This window comes from Salvelinus fontinalis, chromosome 17 (assembly GCF_029448725.1).
Source record: "Salvelinus fontinalis isolate EN_2023a chromosome 17, ASM2944872v1, whole genome shotgun sequence".
In the NCBI taxonomy this organism is placed as follows: domain Eukaryota; kingdom Metazoa; phylum Chordata; class Actinopteri; order Salmoniformes; family Salmonidae; genus Salvelinus; species Salvelinus fontinalis.
This window is the reverse complement of record NC_074681.1, coordinates 41,059,077-41,076,416: the sequence shown is the minus strand read 5'-3', so window position 1 is coordinate 41,076,416 and position 17,340 is coordinate 41,059,077. Positions and strand designations below refer to the sequence as shown.

The 17,340-nt window shown below is 43.2% G+C and overlaps 2 protein-coding genes across 2 annotated transcripts in view; one reads left to right on the top strand and one right to left on the bottom strand.

Annotated features, from left to right (window-relative positions):
* LOC129814393 (beta-1,3-galactosyltransferase 2-like) overlaps positions 1 to 17,340 on the bottom strand; it is a 47,005-nt gene that overhangs the window by 3,810 nt on the left and 25,855 nt on the right. The window lies entirely within an intron of this gene.
* Positions 1 to 17,340, top strand: part of LOC129814392 (parafibromin-like) — a 65,787-nt gene that overhangs the window by 23,308 nt on the left and 25,139 nt on the right. The window lies entirely within an intron of this gene.

The window sequence follows — 17,340 nt, the reverse complement described above, 5'->3', positions numbered from 1 at the left end:
GTCTAGGGTGACTGAGGGATTGTAGTGGTGTGATAACATACAGTGCATTGGGAAAGTATTCAGACACGTTGACTTTTTCCACATTTTGTTACGTTAAAGCCTTGTTCTAAAATGGATTGATGACGGGAAATAACTATTTCATCTACACACTACCCCACAATGACAAAGCAAAAATAGTTTTTTGTAGACATTTTTGTGAATGTTAAAAAAATATATATAATAGCATTCAGACCCTTTACTCAGTACTTTGTTGAAGCACCTTTGGCATCGATTACAGCCTCGAGTCTTCTTGGGTATGACGCTGCAGGTTTGGCACACCTGTATTTGGGGAGTTTCTCCCATTCTTCTCTGCAGATAGTCTCAAGCTCTGTCAGGTTGGATGTGGAGTGTTTCAGGTCTCTCCAGAGACGTTCGATTGGGTTCAAGTCCAGGCTCTGGCTGGGCCACTAGGACTTTCAGAGACTTGTCCCGAAGCCACTCCTGCATTATCTTGGCTGTGTTCTTAGCGTCGTTGTCCTGTTGGAAGGTGAACCTTCGCCCCAGTCTGAGGGGGCGGAGGTTCATCGTAGAGATGGTGCCAGGTTTCCTCCAGACGTGACGCTTGGCATTTAGGCCAAAGAGTTCAATCTTGGTTTCATTAGACCAGACAATCTTGTTTCTCATGGTCTGAGTCTTTAGGTGCCTTTTGGCAAACTGCAAGCAGGCTGTCGTGCCTTTTTACTCAGCTGTAGGAAGAGTCTTGGTGATGGAGGCCACTTTGTTCTTTGGGACCTTTAATGCTGCAGACATTTTTTGGGACCCTTCCTCAGATCTGTGTTTCGACACAATTCTGTCTAAGAGCACTACAGACAATTCCTTTGACCTCATGGCTTGGTTTTTGCTCTGACATGCACTGTCAACAAGTGTGTGCCTTTCCAAATCATGTCCAATCAATTAAATTTGCCACAGGTGGACTCCCAAGTTTTAGAAACATCTCAAGGATAATCAATGGAAACAGGATATACCTGAACTCAATTTTGACTCTCATAGTAAAAGGTCTGGATACTTATTTAAATAAAGCATTTGTTTTACATTTTTTATAGATTTGCAACAACTTTTTGCTTTTTAATTATGGGGTATTGTGTGCAGATGGGAAACCTGTATTTAATACATTTTACAATATGGCTGTAACAGAAATTGGATAAGTCAAGGGGTCTGAATACTTTCCGAATGCACTGTAACTCTATCATTCATCGACTAATGTTGAATTAACTGTGAGAAGTATACTGTGCAAAGCTTATGATTGTACAGTGGTTCCTCAACTAAGTTTTTAGCTCATGTCGTGACTGTTTGTGGTAGATAGTGTGGCGCACTGATGGAATCACGCAATCACAAAGCGGGAGTTAAAACGCTGATTATGCTTTTGGTTTCTCTCCCTCTAAAAACCTAAATAACAAGCTGGCTTTATTTACCACAGTGTGAAAAACGAATAGCCCCTCTATAGATTTTCTGAAACATTCCTTCTTTGCTAATGTGAAGAAGAAACAGAGTCCAGCGAGGGGAAATGTGGCCTATATTTTCAAGTCCTGGGCTACTTCATATATTTATGAAATATACTAGTTTATTTAGGCAATTGAATATATTTGTTTAGGCTTGTCCTATTTAGTAGGCTATTTTGCATCAAGTTTATTGACGAGAAAAATATCATCCAACCCATAGGGTATCTCACTGCACCCTTCTTTGCCATGTCTTGAAATATGCAGACAATATCCATTTTAATACTTCTGACAGCCAAATTTCTAACTCCACCCATAAGTTTTGGACTTTATAACATTCCCAGAAGGCATGGATTATTATAACCTAATGAACAGTCCATTCACAACTAGATTTCTTCAATTTGCTGTGCAGGAAAGGGATGTCATCTCTGAAACCACACATCCATCAGTAGGTGACGCTTTATCCTTTTGGAACCACACAATTACCAGGTGGACAGTAGGCCCGTTGAAGCGATAGAGGAAATCAACAAGATCCACAAGTATTCTTTCACAATAGCTGGCCTTATGTTATCTGCAGTTTTGAACTGCACTGTCCCACTCCGTGTTGGATAACGTCCACTCATCATTTATGTAATAGGCTGCCAGGCACAAGTATCCTATTTTTCAAAAATCGTCAGTCCACATGTCAAGTGTAATTGCGCCATTGTATTTACCGAAGTTCTCTCTCAACTCTGGGAACACCCGCCAGCTGATTTTGTTGTTGCCTGATGCAGGACTCTAGTGCAATAGGAGAGCGACTGACTGGAACATTCACACCTCCATTAATTTACAAAAGGATAGTCTAATAGATCGCCCTTGGGTGTTTGAAATCCCGCAATTTGTGCCACATTTTAGACTACCAATAAATGCTGCTGTCAGGCAGAGTTGAGTCCTATTGTAAAGTGTAGCCTAATGGCAAAAAAGGGTGAACTTGCAATGTATGAGGCTTAAGAACTCTATGAAGTTTTACATTTTAACTCCATATCACAGACCAGATTTGACCTAACGGAAAATACATCAACCCCTACAAATATATTAATTTATTCTAATTCAAATGAAATTGGCTGTAGCGAGAGGAGAGAGACTGCACGATCATCCATCAGGGAGTTGATGGCTTGAATAGTCTCGCTGGAAATGGAATACAATGTAAAAATGTGCAACAGACCATAAAGACCAGCAGTAGATTTTATTTAAGAATTATTAGGTACAGTACTGTACCTGTTCATTTTCCTGTGAGTTCGGCGTAACACAGGCATCTGACGATAGTGTTTGTGAATATCACTGTCCGTGACCGTAATCCCCAAGTCTAATGTTATTTTTTAAATGTCCATGAGAGATGCGACCCGAAAAAGCATTAAAGACAGAGTTGACGAGTACTTGAGGTTATCGAAAGTCTGGACATGGTCTGTTCTCCCTTTATCTAAGGAATTAGGCACTTTACTATGTAGGCTACAGTAAACATCTCATTGTCCTATTGGTTTTTGTCACACTGCAAAGTAGCCTAATAAAAATATGCTTTTTTAAAATGTTTTTTTTTACTTTCTTTGAATTAAATAATTTATTTCTACCACTGTAGAAGCTGTTTTTTAAATATTTTTTTTATACAGTTCTCGGTTTACAGTAGTGATGGACAGCTCGAGGCATTTTGAAAAGATCTTTGCAAACACGTTATAATCCATCCCATAAAGTCTGTTCTAACAAAAGGTTTTAAAGTCTTTGGTACGGCCAAGATTAAAAACAGTTGAATTAATTCCTGAATTCAATTGCTTTAGCCAACATGTTGAGGTTTCATTATTCAAGGCTCCTTTCTCTTCTCTGTGCTGGAGCTCTTAAACCGTCTTCGGGATTGGTGTCCCTTCCACGGGACTGTTGCGCTAACATAGGCTAATGCAATTAGCATGAGGTTGTAAGTTTAAAAAATTACCAGGACATAGACGTATCTGATTTGGGCAGAAAGCTTAAATGATTGTTAATCGAACTGCACTGTCCAATTTACACTAGCTATCACAGTGAAATAATACCATGCTATTGTTTGAGGAGAGTGCACAATTTTGAACATGAAACGTTATTAATAAACAAAGTAGGCACATTTGGGCGGTCTTGATACATTTTGAACAAATACAATGGTTCTTTGGATCAGTCTAAAACTTTGCACATTGCTGCCATCTAGTGGCCAATCTAAATTACAGCTGGGCTGGAATAATACATTATGGCCTTTCTCTTGCATTTCAAAGATGATGGTACAAAAAATATATAAATAAACAGTTTTTTCCCCCCTTATTATCTTTTACCAGATCTATTGTGTTTATTGTTTATTTATATTGTGTTATACTCCTCCTCTGTTCCTGGTGATGTAGAGGTGAATCCAGGCCATGCAGTGCCTAGCGTCACTCCTATTCCCCATGCGCTCTCTTTTGATGACTTCTGTAACCGTAATAGCCTTGGTTTCATGCATGTTAACATTAGAGGCCTCCTCCCTAAGTTTGTTTTATTCACTGCTTTAGCACACACTGCCAACCCGGATGTTCTAGCCGTGTCTGAATCCTGGCTCAGGAAGACCACCAAAAATTCTGAAATAGATAGAACTGCCAAAGGGGGCGGTGTTGCAATCTACTGCAAAGATAGCCTGCAGAGTTCTGTCCTATCCAGGTCTGTACCCAAGCAATTTGAACTTCTACTTTTAAAAATCCACCTCTCTAAAAACAAGTCTCTCACCGTTGCCGCCTGCTATAGACCACCCTCTGCCCCCAGCTGTGCTCTGGACACCATATGTGAACTGATTGCCCCCCATCTATCTTCAGAGCTCGTGCTGCTAGGCGACCTAAATTGGAACATGCTTAACACCCCAGCCATCCTACAATCTAAGCTTGATGCCCTCAATCTCACACAAATTATCAATGAACCTACCAGGTACCACCCCAAAGCCGTAAACACGGGCACCCTCATAGATATCATCCTAACCAATTTGCCCTCTAAATACGCCTCATTGCCTGCATCCGTAATGGGTCTGCGGTCAAACGACCTCCACTCATCACTGTCAAACGCTCCCTGAAACACTTCAGCGAGCAGGCCTTTCTAATCAACCTGGCCGGGGTATCCTGGAAGGATATTGATCTCATCCCGTCAGTGGGGGATGCCTGGTTATTTTTTTTAAATGCCTTCCTCACCATCTTAAATAAGCATGCCCCATTCAAGAAATGTAGAACCAGGAACAGATATAGGCCTTGGTTCTCTCCAGACCTGACTGCCCTTAACCAACACAAAACCATCCTATGGCGTTCTGCATTAGCATCGAACAGCCCCCGTGATATGCAACTTTTCAGGGAAGCTAGAAACCGATATACACAGGCAGTTAAAGCCAAGGCTAGCTTTTTCAAGCAGAAATTTGCTTCATGCAACACAAACTCAAAAAAGTTCTGGGACACTGTAAAGTCCATGGAGAATAAGAACACCTCCTCCCAGCTGCCCACTGCACTGAGGACAGGAAACACTGTCACCACCGATAAATCCACTATAATTGAGAATTTCAATAAGCATTCTTCTACGGCTGGCCATGCTTTCCACTTAGCTACCCCGACCCCGGTCAACGGCCCTGCACCCCCCCCCCCCCCCCCCCCCCCCCACTGCAACTCGCCCAAACTTTCTCCTTCTCCCAAATCCAGTCAGCTGATGTTCTGAAAGAGCTGCAAAATCTGGACCCCTACAAATCAGCCTGGCTAGACAATCTGGACCCTTTCTAAAATGATCTGCCAAAATTGTTGCCACCCCTATTACTAGCCTGTTCAATCTCTCTTTCGTGTGGTCTGAGATTCCCAGAGATTGGAAAGCAGCTGCAGTCATCCCCCTCTTCAAAGGGGGGGATACTCTTGACCCAAACTGCTACAGACCTATATCTATCCTACCCTGCCTTTCTAAGGTCTTCGAAAGCCAAGTCAACAAACAGATTACCGACCATTTCGAATCCCACCATACCTTCTCCGCTATGCAATCTGGTTTCAGAGCTGGTCATGGGTTCACCTCAGCCATGCTCAAGGTCCTAAACGATATCCTAACCGCCATCGATAAGAAACAATACTGTGCAGCCGTATTCATTGACCTGGACAATGCTTTCGCCTCTGTCAATCACCACATCCTCATCGGCAGACTCGATAGCCTTGGTTTCTCAAATGATTGCCTCACCTGATTCACCAACGACTTCTCTGATAGAGTTCAGTGTGTCAAATCAGAGGGCCTAGTGTCCGGGCCTCTGGCAGTCTCTATGGGGGTGCCACAGGGTTCAATTCTTGGGCCGACTCTCTTCTCTGTATACATAAATGATGTCGCTCTTGCTGCTGGTGAGTCTCTGATCCACCTCTACGCAGACGACACTATTCTGTATACTTCTGGCCCTTCTTTGGACACTGTGTTAACTAACCTCCAGACGAGCTTCAATGCCATACAACTCTCCTTCCGTGGCCTCCAATTGCTCTTAAATACAAGTAAAACTAAATGCATGCTCTTCAACCGATCGCTGCCTGCACCTGCCCGCCCGTCCAACATCACTACTCTGGACGGTTCTGACTTAGAATATGTGGACAACTACAAATACCCAGGTGTCTGGTTAGACTGTAAACTCTCCTTCCAGACTCACATCAAACATCTCCAATCCAAAGTTAAATCCAGAATTGGCTTCCTATTCCCGCAACAAAGCATCCTTCACTCATGCTGCCAAACATAACCTTGTATTTATTTTGCTCCTTTGCACCCCATTATTTCTATCTTTATTTTGCACATTCTTCCACTGCAAATCTACCATTCCAGTGTTTTACTTGCTATATTGTATTTACCGCGCCACCATTGCCTTTTTTTGCCTTTACCTCATCTCATGTTCACATTGTATATACTTATTTTTTTCTACTGTATTATTGACTGTATGTTTTTACTCCATGTGTAACTCTGTTGCTGTATGTGTCGAACTGCTTTGCTTTATCTTGGCCAGGTCGCAATTGTAAATGAGAACTTGTTCTCAACTTGCCTACCTGGTTAAATAATGTTGAAATAAAAATCTATTTTTTTTTTAATGAACGTGTGTACATGTCTAGACAATAGTGACCCATCCACTTAGCTAGATGTGGCTGGGGGGTGGTTATAGCATTTATTTCACATGACCAATCAATTTAGACACCGTGTCTGGGTAGGAATCATCTAATAATACATTTTTCTAATATTGCAAGTAACCATTTCACTGTACCTTCTGTATCCTGTGCATGTGAATCAATAAATAAAATAACATTTTGTGTCACATGCACCGAATACAACAAGTGTACACCTTACAGTGAAATGCTTAGTTACAAGCCCTTAACCAACGATGCAGTTGAGAAAAATACAAAATAAATAAAGTTACAAATTAAAGAGCAGCAGTAAAATAACAATAGCGACGCTATATACGGGGGTACTGGTACAGGGTCAATGTGTGGGGGCACTGGTTAGTCGAGGTAATATGTTGGTAGAGGTATTAAAGTGACTATGCATAGATAATAACAGATTAGCAGGGGGGGGGGGGGGGGGGGATGCAAATAGTCTGGGTAGCCATTTGATTAGATGTTCAGTAGTCTTATGGCTTGGGGTTAGAAGCTGTTTTGAAGCCTCTTGGACCTAGACTTGGTGCTCCGGTACCGCTTGCAGTACGGTAGCAGAGAGAACAGTCAATGACTAGGGTGGCTGGAGTCTTTGACAATTTTTAGGGACTTCCTCTGACACCACCTGGTACAGAGGTCCTGGATGGCAGGAAGCTTGGCCCCAGTGATGTACTGGGCTGTTCGCACTACCCTCTGTAGTGCCTTGCGGTCGGAGGCCGAGCAGTTGCCATAGCAGGCAGTGATGTAACCCGCCAGGATGCTCTTTGGTGCAGCTGTAGAACCTTTTGAGAATCTGACGACCCATGGCAAATCTTTTCAGTCTCCTGTAAAGTCTCCTACTCCTCTCCTTTCAGTCTCCTACAATGTTAGTTCGTTGGTGATGTGGACGCCAGGGAACTTGAAGCTCTCAACCTGCTCCTCGTTGATGAGAATGGGGGCATGCTCGGTTTTCTTTTTCCTGTAGTCCACAATCATCTCCTTTTGTATTGATCACGTTGAGGGAGAGGTTGTTGTCCTTGCACCACATGGTCAGGTTTCTGACCCACTCCTTATAGGCTGTCGTACCTGGCTGTACAGTCATGAGTGAACAGGGAGTACAGGAGGGGACTGCGCACGCACCCCTGAGAGGCCCCTGTGTTGAGGATCAGTGTGGCAGATGTTACCTACCCTTATCACCTGGGGGCGGCCCGTCAGGAAGTCCAGGATCCAGTTGCAGAGGGAGGTGTTCAGTCCCAGGGTCCTTAGCTTAGTGATGAGCTTCGAGGGCAATATGGTGTTGAACGCTGAGCTGTAGTTAATGAATAGCATTCTCACAGGTCTTTTTTTCAGGTGGGAAAGGGCAGTGTGGAGTGCAATAAAGATTGCATTATCTGTGGTTTTGTTGGGGCGGTATGCAAATTCGAGTGTGTCTAGGGTTTCTACGATAATGGTGTCGTGAGCCATGAACGGCCTTTCAAAGCACTTCATGGCTACAGACGTGAGTGCTACAGGTCGGTAGTCATTTAGGGAGGTTGCCTTAGTCCCTGTGCCCAAGAACAATATGGTGGTCTGCTTGAAACATGTTGGTATTACAGACTCAGACAGGGAGAGGTTGAAAATGTCAATGAAGACACTTGCCAGTTGGTCAGCGCATGCTTGGAGTACACATCCTGGAATCCGTCTGGCCCTGCGACCTTGTGAATGTTGGCCTGCTTAAAGATCTTACTCACATCGGCTGTGGAGAGCGTGATCACACAGTCGTGGAGAGCGTGATCACAGTCGTCCGGAGCAGCTGATCCTCTCATGCATGTTTCAATGTTACTTGCCTAGAAGCAACCATAGAAGTAATTTAGCTTATCTGGTAGGCTCGTGTCACAGGGCAGCTCTCGGCTGTGCTTCCCTTGTCGTCTAATAGTTTGCAAGCCCTGCCACATCCGACGAGCGTTGGAGCCGGTGTAGTACGATTTGATCTCAGTCCTGTATTTACGCTTTGTCTGTTCGTCGGAGGGTTTAGCGGGATTTTTTATAAGCTTCCGGTGTAGTCCCGCTCCTTGAAAGCGGCAGCTCTACCCTTTAGCTCATAGCGGATGTTGACAGTAATCCATGGCTTTTGGTTGGGGTATATACGTACAGTCACTGTGGGGACGGCGTCATCGAGGGCATTTATTAATGAAGCCAGTGACCGATGTGGTGTACTCCTCAATGCCATCGGAAGAATTGTGGAACACATTCCAGTCTGTGCTAGCAAAACAGTCCTGTAGCTTAGCATCTGCTTCATCTGACCACTTTCTTTTATTGACTGAGTCCCTGGTGCTTCCTGCTTGAATTAAAGCAGGAATCAGGAGGATAGAATTATGATCAGATTTGCCTATAGTGTGTGTTTTACCAGACACGGTAATGTGAAGAAAAACATGACCTGCATCAAATTCGGATTAGAATATAGGCCAAGGACTAGATAAGGTGTATTTTTGCGACCACTTTTAGTCTTATCTTTGGTTGTTTACTACACAACCTTACTCTGTTTAGCACATGGCCTCACGTGAATACTTAAAGACATGGGTGGGACTAAGGCTTTAGAGGGTGTGAACAATGCTGAATGGGTGTAGACAAAAGTGCTCTCCAGTAGGTGTACTATTTTCTCAAAGTGGGGTTACAAATGTATGAACTTTAAAATCAGAATTACTTTCCATTGTTCCTCAACTGCGGTGTATAGTACAGTGCCTTTGGAAAGTATTCGGACCACTTGTATTTTTTAAACATTTTATGTTAAAGGCTTATTCTAAAATGGGTTAAATAAAACACTTTCCTCATCAATCTACACAAAATACCCCATAATGACGAAGCGGAAACGGGTTTTTAGAAACAGATATTTACTTAGGTATTCAGACCTGTTGCTTTGAGACTCGTAAATGAGCTCAGGTGCATCCTGTTTGCAACTTGATTAGAGTCCTCCTGTGGTAAATTCATGATTGATTGGACATGATTTGGAAAGGTGCGCACACACCTGTCTATATAAGGTCCCACAGTTGACGGTGCATTTCAGAGCAAAAACCAAGCCATGAGGTCGAAGGAATTGTCCATAGAGCTCTGAGACGGGATTGTTTCCCAAAGAAATTATGCAGCTTTGAAGGTCCCCAAGAACACAGCGGCCTCCATTCTTATATGGAAGACGTTTGGAACCACCAAGACTCTTCCTAGAGCTGGCCGTCCGGGCCAAACTGAGCAATCGAGGGAGAAGGGCCTTGGTCAGGGAGGTGACCAAGAACCCGATGGTCACTTTGACAGAGCTCTAGAGTTCCTCTGTGGAGATGGCAGAACCTTCCAGAAGGACAACTATCTCTGCAGCGCTCCACCAATTAGGCCTTTATAGTAGAGTGGCCAGACGGAAGCCACTCCTCTGTAAAAGACCTGTGACAGCCGCTTGGAGTTTGCCAAAAGGTACCTAAAGACTCTCAGACCATAAACAAGATTCTCTGGTCTGATGACACAAAGATTAAAATCCTTGGCCTAAATGCCAAGCGTCACGTCTGGAGGAAAGCCGGCACCATCCCTACGATGAAGCATGGTGGTGGCAGCATCATGCTGTGGGAATGTTTTTCAGTGGCAGGGACTGGGAGACTTGTCAGGATCAAGGCAAAGATGAACGGCGCAAAGTACAGAGAGATCCTTGATAACCTCAGACCTTCCAACAGGACAACGACCCTAAGCACAAGTCTAAGAATGTCCTTGAGTGGCCCAGCCAGAGCCCAGACTTGAACCTGATCGAACATCTGGAGAGACCTGAAAATAGCTGTGCAGCAACGCTCTACATCCAACCTGACAGAGCATGAGAGGATCTCCAGAGAAGAATGGGAGAAACTCCCCAAATACAAATGTGCAAAGCTTGTAGCGTCATACCCAAGAAGACTCGAGGCTGTATTCGCTGCCAAAGGTTCTTCAACAAACTACTGACTAAAGTGTCTGGATACAAACCAGTTTTTGCTTTGTCATTATGGGGTATTGGGTGTAGATTGACGCGGGGGGGGAAACACTTTGAAAGTTTTAGAATAAAGCTGTAAGCTGACGTGGAAAAAGTCAAGGGGTCTGAATACTTTCCGAAGGCACTGTATACCATTTGTCTAGCTCTGAGTCTCTACTTTTATCCAATGAAAAATAAAAGAACACTTTCAAATTTCGCTGCGTAGGACCCAACTACTCATTCCAAGGTTTTTCTTTATTTTCTACATTGTAGAATAATATTAAAATAGATCAAAACTATGAAATAACACATGGAATCATGTAGTAACCAAAAAAGTGTTACACGAATAAAAATATAGTTTAGGTTCTTCAAAGTAGCTACCCTTTGCCTTGATGACATTTGCACACACGCAGCGATATGCTATCCCATCTGGTTTATGCTTAGTCCCACTATCATTTGTTTTTCAACAAGACAATGACCCAACACACCTCCAGGCTGTGTAAGAGCTATTTGACCAAGAAGGAGAGTGATGGAGTACAGCATCAAATGACCTGGTCTCCACAATCACCTGACCTCAACCCAGTTGAGATGGTGTGGGATGAGTTGGACCGCAGAGTGAAGGAAAAGCAGCCAACAAGTGCTCCGCATATCTGGCAACACCAACACTGTTGGAAAAGCATTCCAAAAAGCTTGTTGAGAGAATGCCAAGACTGTGCAAAGCTGTCATCAAGGCAAAGGGTGGCTATTTGAAGAATCTCAAATATAAATATATATTTTGGTTACTACATGATTCCATGTGTTATTTCATAGTTATGATGCCTTCACTATTATTCTACAATGTAGAAAATAATACAAATAAAGAAAAACCCTTGAATAAGTAGCTGTCAACTTTTGACTGGTACTGTATGTGTTACAATTTACATTAAAAATGGACTACTAATAATGTCGCTTTGCATGTGAGTCATGCAAGTCTAACTGGAGCCAGTTACTTTTGAGAGAAAATCAACCGAATTACTCTGTTAATTACATGCCACTGGATCTATTATTACACTTGTATTTACATGTGTATCAGTTTTTTAAACCCTCACTTTTAGATGTGTTATGAAGAGGAAACCAACATCCTGTTAGAGTAACTTCTTAGCAAATCTTCTCTCTTAAATTGAGGGCTATTTGTGCCTTTCCTTGTAAGAAACCGCCCCTGTGCATGATTAAGGTTACTATCTAATATATGGGTGGACTAAATAAGTTAACTATGAAGATCTTTTATGTCCTCAATTGCTCCTTTAAACAATTGGAGGAATTGATACTTGGATAAGGTGTAAGCAAGAAGTGGGCACATTTGGCACAGCTAACTGAAAAAGTATGTTTAATTTAGATTGCTGTGAAAGCACTGCACTGTTTTCACATTTTTGGGCAACTAGTCCCCTGGAGTGGTGTGGGGGCTCACATTCGACTGGATTACATGCTGCTCTCTTAAAATACCCCCCCAGACAAAGGATTGTTTGTGAGAGCGCACAAAAGGTGCTGAAAAGCCAAATCCCCCATGTTGGCATCCTCTGGAATGAAAAGAAACATTAAACACACACACACCCCAATGTGTTCTCAGGTTCTAAACAAAAACGAGCTCACAAAGCTATATATTCCTTCCTAACAGCCAGCACCTGTGCATCATTTTGTACATGGCAGCTTTTATTACCAATACGCTCTTGTAAGAGCATGTGCGTGTTTTTGAGCTGTAATTGAGCACGCCGGACCAGAAGACATACCTGTTCCCCAGTGCAAGTCGTTTCAGGGCAGGATGGAGGGCTTGCTCCCCTCATCTCTCATCTACTAGGGCACAACAACCTACCCATGACTGCCCAGTGCTGCTGCCAGCTTCAATGGTTTATCTATTTCTTCCTGTCCACCACAGACCTTGGTTCAGCTTTCAGCTCCATCTCACGGTTACCGTTTTATCGCTGCTTTTCTCTCACTGTGTGGGGTGGCCCAATCATGGTGCGACTGCTTCTATGGATCCCGCTTTGGACGGTGTCGTTCCTTCTCTGCCATGTTTTTCAATGCCTCTTGCTGCGAACGCACCCACACGCGCAGAGCGATCCCTCCCTTGGTTTGAAATATGACTCATTGTCAAATTCACTCGGGCACACTGGCTCTTGGTGCCTGTGTGTGTGTAGAGCACCGGAGCTACATTCTCTCCATCCACGGTGCTCTCAGCGTCGCTTATGTCTCTACTGCCCCCACACGCTTCCCCTCTATCAACCTCCCTCGCTCCCTATCTCTCTTGCTGTGCTATCGCTCTGTCACATCTGCTCTAGCTGGTGGGGGCTACTGAGGGAGGCAGGGCTGTTTTCTCTATATGGTCTGATGGATAGTTGCAGGCTTGGTGACAGTATGCTACTGTTTTCACGATACCAGATTTTAGTGTTGCACGGTATACCGGTACCACTGTAATGTCACGGTACCAAAACGCCATGATACTTATGATACCAACATTTTAGAATACCGTAGTACCGTGTCTTATATACTACTGACTTTTTCAGTCCTACCAATCTAAAGAATCTGCTGGCGCCTGTTATAAAATGTTTATAAAGTCCATTTCAGTTGAATTTAATAAGCAACAGCCACTAGTCTCTTGTGCACAGGTCCAATATCCACTTCACTTTCATGCGCATATCATGTGTGGCAGCTGTAATCAGCCAGCTGCATACCCTACATGCCCTTACATGCTTTTCTCTGTCCTCTCTTCACGCGCGTCTATTCCTCCGTCAGTTTTAGAAATATATAATTTAGCTGTGATGGCGAGCGGGGATGCAGACCCTGATGAGTCAGTCTTCTGTTAGATTTGTACATTTGTTACATTGGAGCAGTGCCCAAAGCGAGAAATGTTGATACATTGTATAATTTTATCACTTGTTATAACCAAGAGTACAGACTAATCTGAGTAGACTTTGAAAGTTCACTGTCATGCAGCCTCAGCTGCAGTGTCAGCGAGGGAACATAAAGCAGGACTTCGTGACAGGCATGCTTACAGCAAAGAAAAATGTTTTGTCTCTAGCCTAAATGGTTAAAAAAAATATGACCCATTTTTACTGGATGTGCCTTTTTTTTATTTTTAATCGGGATTCACGCGCATTTTATATACGGGCCATTTTAAACTAGTCCCGTGTCACTATTTATTGGTTTGATAACAAATGTTATGTAAATATGAAAAATATTTTGGTTGGTAAATAAATTTGAGTGACTGGTAGATTTGAGTGACTGGTAGAATGTCATTTTTAGGCCCTGGTTCGGATCATTCGAATTTTTTAAATGTACCGAAGAAAAATAAAGTATCCCTTTCCATTTCTCGTAGAGAGCATGGCTCTTCTGTGGCTTGTTGTGCAGGCCTATGACTGGCATTCCAGTCAGGCCAGTATTGATGTAGTTAAGCAGCTTGACTATCCCAGCAAAGCTGCTGATTCACTAATCTGTCTGAGGCCAGTAGATCATGAATAGGAAAGAGAAGACAGTGGGAAAGCAACTAGATGTGAGGGAGATTAAGGGACAAGAGCTCTGGAGGGATAGACCAAAAACCTTTGCAGGGGCAGAAGCCCCATACATTGAGGTTTATTTACTTTTTGACTGGACTGGAGGACTATTGGCCTAGGATTGACAGATTTTGAGAGTTAGGGTGACCAATGTCATTAAGAATTGGCACCAAAGAAGTACAGGCCTACATAGAAATGGTTACTTATATTTTCCACGTACTTGGAGAATCTCAAGTGAATACTCCTCGCATCCTTTCTCCTCCTCAAACCCCATTGGATGACAAAGTCACACGTCCCTCCACTCTGACCTCCAATGGATTTTGGAGAGAGGACGTGAGGAATTTTCAATTGAAATTCTCCCTTGGACTAGATGGACAAAATTTGTATTAAACCGCCCCTCTAACTCCTCACTCCTTTATTGGTGGACGATGTGTGCTATCTGGACAGCTAAATTAATCTGATAAAATATTCACAGTTCATTATTTTGACAATACAAAACAGGCTTGCATAATTTATTGCATGAGAACTTTAATGTACCGCAATAATAATAAAAAAGCAGCCCATGGGCCCGGGATTTTCATTGCATTCTCTTGACTCTGCCCTGAACTATTGAATCATATCTGTCATCGACAACTCACAAGTCTGTGCTGCTGCCCATGGAGTTAACTGACAAATCTGCAGGAAGCCGACGCATTATGAGTTCTGAGTAAAATGATATGAAAACATATCTATATAACTCCGAACAGATGGCTCTGGTCACAGCAGTTTTCCCTACCATTCAATCTGCCACCTATCTGTGTTGGAAAATAATCTATGGGAAACACTGGGTCAACTGGAAACTCTTTATGAAGTTCTGTGGGCTGTGTGCCATACATCTCCAATAAAATAAGAGACTAAATTCAACCTACTAGTGGAAATCCAACAGGAACCAATGTGTCAAAGCAACATTGCCAATATTTCAGGAAGTGCTTCAAGGTGGAGTTTCCCCTAGGTTCTAATCTAGGATCAGCTTCCCGTCCCCCAATCCTAACCTGAACCATTAGGGGGAAATGCCAAACTGACCCAAGATCAGCGTCTAGAGGCAACTTCATCACATTTCTAAATAATGTGTATGCCATTGAGGTTCTGGAAAATGGTTCCTCTTTTTTTTCTGTACTGAGCAAATTTCAGGTCTGCTGATTGCGAACTTGAACTTTGTGAAAATTCTGTGGAACTTCCAGCATGTGTTCACTGTGAACACTGAGGCTGTACCTGCTTTAAGTTTCAGACAGTGGTCAAATAGGCTTCTGTGGATGAATATAATGTAGACCTACCAGAGTGGCCTACCATCAAAAACAAAATGCATCCCATAACATTTGAACATGGAAATGTCTGTTCTATCATGCAGCCTACAATAGGAGCCAATGTGTGGTGTAAGATGTAGGCCTACATTCCATGAGACTTTTGGGAAAAAAACATGCAGGGCTTGACGTTAAAATGTTTATCCACTTGACCTTCAGACAAGAAGGTGACTAGAAATGTTTGATACAAGAAACCACTTTACAAAATAAAATGCATTATTATTCCCATACCATTATTACAGAGAATCAGATCAATTATGCTACCCTCTGCCGTATTGGCTACGTAGATTAGTGAAGCTTGTCTCAAAATACAACAGTCCTACGTGTCAATGCAATAGAATCAGACTCCGATGCGTTCTGCCTACAACAAAATCACGTGCATAGTTTTGCATACTAATAAGTCTTGCATAGTTTGTTTTGTTTCGGTATGTTGCATTAAAAGTTGCTCATGTTGATTTTTATCACAATTGCCCACTGTAAAGAGAATCATTGAGTGTTAACACCCCCCCCCCTTGAGTGAAGTTCAATCGCAGGCTTATTTCTAATGCGTGCAACTTAGAGGGAATATTGGGTCTGGGTTAGTGATACAATCACTGGTTTGAGTCCCAGGCTCTGGCCGGATCGACAGTATTGAGAGCTCTGACAGGATCGACAATTAGAAACAACCCTCTGTATATGTAGATGTTTTAACAGCTCTTCTTTGAAGCCGAGCTCTGGGACTGTCATTAGATGATGAATTACCTAGACCTTAGAGAGGGTGTGACCCTTGATGCACTCCCATCAGACTAGACGCACACCCCTTCCAAGGGGAATCGGCCTGAGGGAGGAGGGAGCAACAGTCATCATACACAACACTGAGGCTCTTGATATGGACAATATATACAGTGCATTCGGAAAGTATTCAGATCCCTTCTCTTGTTCAACATTTTGTTACGTTACAGCCTTATTCTAAGTCTACACACATTAACCCATGATGACAAAGCGAAAATAGGTTTTAGAGATGTTTGCAAATTTAGTAAAAAGGATAAACCGATATCTTAAGTATTCAGACCCTTTGCTATGAGACTTGAAATTGAGCTGGTGCATCCTGTTTCCATTGATCATACTTGATGTATCTACAACTTGATTGGAGTCCACCTATGGTGAATTTAAATTGATTAAACATGATTTGGAAAGGCACACACAACTGTCTATATAATGTCCAACAATTGACAGTACATGTCAGAGAAAAAACCAAGCCATGAGGTCGAAGGGATTGTCCGTAGAGCTCCAAAACAGGAGTTTGTTGAGGCACAGATCTGGGGAAGGCTACCAAAACATTTCTGCAGCAGGTCCCCAAGAAAACAGTGGCCTCCATCATTCATAAATGGAAGAAGTTGGGAACCACCAAGATTCTTCCTAGAGCTGACCGCCCGGCCAAGCTAAGCAATCGGGGGAGAAGAGCCTTGGTCAGGGAGGTCACCAAGAACCCGATCGTCACTCTGACAGAGTTCCTCTGTGGAGATGGGAGAACCTTCTAGAAGGACAACCATCTCTGCAGCACTCTACCAATCAGGCCTTTATGGTAGGGTGCCTTTTACTGAGAGGCTTCCATGACAGCTCACTTGGAGTTTGCCAAAAGGCACCTGAAGGACTCTCAGACCATGACAAACAAGATTCTCTGGTCTGATGAAACCAAGATTGAACTCTTTGGCCTGGATGCCAAGCGTCACATCTGGAGGAAACCTGGCACCATCCCTACGGTGAAGCATGGTGGTGGCAGCATCATGCTGTGGGGATGTTTTTCAGCGGCAGAGACTAGGAGACTAGTCAGTATCAAGTGAAAGATGAACGAAGCAAAGTACAGAGATCCTTGATGAAAACCTGCTCCAGAGTGCTCAGGACCTCAGACTGGGGCGAAGGTTC